The 2955-nt window shown below is 56.4% G+C and overlaps 1 pseudogene; it reads left to right on the top strand.

Moving 5' to 3' along the window:
- Window positions 1-1020: 1020 nt before the first annotated feature.
- LOC102422197 lies at window positions 1021-2687 on the top strand (annotated as a pseudogene).
- The last annotated feature ends 268 nt before the right edge of the window (window positions 2688-2955 follow it).

The following is a 2955-nucleotide window of genomic DNA, read 5'->3' as shown; positions in this document are numbered from 1 at the left end:
TGGCCCAGCAGTTGGCCAAGGTGCAGGAGGCCTGGCCACCCTGGATGCAAAGGTCCAGGAGCGTGGCCGGCAGCTGGAGCAGGCTACCCGGGGCCACACCTTGGATGCTGTCAGGAACTACTGGAGGTGGCATCCTGCCCCCGCTGTGGGCTCAGCTCTGCCTGCAGGGTGGGGGTCACCCAGCTCTTTGGGGAACTGGACTCTGCCGGAAGCCGGTCCATCCTTGCTGCTTGACACAGTCGCTGCAGGGAAGAAACATCTGCACAGCATATGTTTCAAGGGACCTGGCATATATGGCATACTGTTCTTAATATGTTTGCTCCCCTTCTTGGCGCTATGTGTTTTAACCAAGGTCACCTCTCCAAGAAAGGTTGTTTCCCCAGGTAGGGATTTTCCCCTGAAGTTAGGGAGGGAATAAAACCCCTTAACTAAGTGCCAGGCGGGTAGTTAATCACTTTAACTACGAACAATCAGGCTTAAGCTACATAATCTTTACTCCCTGGAATGGAGATAAGAAACGCCCTAACCTTTGGAATAGAAATTGATAGGGTTAAAATCAACTGGTATAAATATAGATGTAACAAGACAGTAAAGCACAGAACCTGGCTAGAGATCCTGGCTAGAACCTGGCTAGGCTGCTGATCAACTGAACGCTGTCTCCGTGTCATTCCTTCTTTGCTGACTCCGTCCACAGCTCCCAGCTCTCCAGCCTCCGCTGCCATTTCCTCCCCAGGCCTAACGGTCGGCCAATCCCAGCGCACAGCGAGAAGGACAGAAGCTCCGCCAATCGGAGGCCACAGGTCCGACCCTTTGCCTCAGCCCGGCCCAATCCAGGCTTCGGCCTGTCGCCCCCAGGCCGCCCCTGCCCCCTGTAGCCGGCTCTCTCCTCCCTCTTTGTGCGTCTCCCGCCCCGCCGCTGGCCGCGTGAGAGGAAAGGCTCTAAACTTTCTGCAGCAACACAGTCGAGTCCCCACCCCCCCACCCCCCACCCCAAGGTTCGCGAAGGAGAAGCCACCGAAGAGGAGCTGCTGGTGTGGGTCCCGGGGGCGCCATGGCTACCGGAGCGAATGCCACGCCGCTGGACTTCCCAAGGAGGAAGCGCAAGAGGAGCCGCTGGAATCAAGACACAATGGAACAGAAAACGGTGATTCCAGGAATGCCTACAGTGATCCCCCCTGGACTGACTCGGGAACAAGAGAGAGCTTATATAGTGCAACTGCAGATAGAAGACCTGACTCGTAAACTGCGCACGGGAGACCTGGGCATCCCCCCTAACCCTGAGGACAGGTCCCCTTCCCCGGAGCCCATCTACAATAGTGAGGGGAAGCGGCTTAACACCCGTGAGTTCCGCGCGCGCAAGAGGCTGGAAGAGGAGCGTCATAACCTCATCACGGAGATGGTTGCTCTCAACCCTGACTTCAAGCCACCTGCAGATTACAAACCTGCAACACGTGTGAGCGATAAAGTAATGATTCCACAAGATGAGTATCCAGAAATCAACTTTATGGGGCTGCTAATTGGGCCCAGAGGAAACACATTGAAGAACATAGAGAAGGAGTGTAATGCGAAGATCATGATCCGGGGGAAAGGGTCTGTGAAAGAAGGGAAAGTTGGGCACAAAGATAGCCAGATGTTGCCAGAAGACGAGCCACTTCATGCCCTGGTTACCGCCAACACCATGGAGAATGTGAAGAAAGCAGTGGAGCAGGTCAGAAACATCTTGAAGCAAGGGATTGAGACCCCTGCGGACCAGAACGACCATCGGAAGATGCAACTTCAGGAGTTGGCTCGCTTGAATGGGACCCTTAGGGAAGATGATAACCGGATCTTAAGACCCTGGCAGAGCTCAGAGACCCCTAGCATTACCAATACTACAGTGTGTACCAAGTGCGGAGGGGCTGGCCACATTGCTTCTGACTGCAAATTCCAAAGGCCTGGTGACCCGCAGTCAGCTCAGGATAAAGCTCGGATGGATAAAGAATATCTGTCCCTCATGGCTGAACTGGGTGAAGCTCCTGTGCCAGCCTCTGTGGGCTCCACCTCTGGGCCTGCCAGCACACCTCTGGCCAGTGCACCTCGGCCTGCTGCTCCCGCCAACAACCCACCTCCACCGTCTCTCATGTCTACCACCCAGAGCCGCCCACCCTGGATGAATTCTGGTCCTTCAGAGAGTTGGCCCTACCACAGCATGCAAGGAGGTGGTCCTGGTGGGCCTGGAGGCGGCCCCCACAGCTTCCCACACCCATTACCCAGCCTCACAGGTGGGCATGGTGGTCATCCCATGCAGCACAACCCTAATGGACTCCTACCTCCTTGGATGCAGCCAACATTACCACCGATGAACCAGGGCCCCCACCCACGTGGGCACCATGGCCCTCCTCCAATGGATCAGTACCTGGGAAGTACGCTCCGGGGTCTATCGCCTGCATTAAGAAAAAGATATGATGCTGCCACCACCTATGGGCATGATGCTGCCACCGCCGCCGCCACCCATTGGGCAACCTCCTCACCCGCCTACTGGTCCTCTTCCTCCATGGCAACAGCAGCAGCAGCAGCAGCCTCCACCACCCCCTCCGCCCAGCAGCAGTATGGCTTCCAGTACCCCCCTGCCATGGCAGCAAAGATCCCTCCCCGCAGCAGCCATGGCCCAAGCTATGGGAGTGAGGACTTTCCACGCCCAATGGTGACCCTTCCAGGCAGACAGCCTCAGCAGGGCCCCTGGTGGACAGGATGGTTCGGCAAAGCAACCTGAGTTTTTTTTTTTTTAATTAAGTCTTTATTGTTCAGATTATTACAGTTGTTCCTCTTTTTGCCCCCCATAGATCCCCTCCACCCGGTTCCTCTCCCACCCTCTGCCTTCACCCCACCCCCCCCCCCCGCCACTGACCTCATTCATAGGGGCCCGATTTTTGTCCAGTCTCTTCCCAAATCCCCCCACCCCTTTCCTCCCCAAAA

This window comes from Myotis lucifugus, unplaced genomic scaffold (genome assembly GCF_000147115.1).
Source record: "Myotis lucifugus unplaced genomic scaffold, Myoluc2.0 scaffold_109, whole genome shotgun sequence".
NCBI lineage: Eukaryota > Metazoa > Chordata > Mammalia > Chiroptera > Vespertilionidae > Myotis > Myotis lucifugus.
Note: the sequence above shows the minus strand (reverse complement) of the source record. Positions and strands in the feature narration are given on the sequence as shown.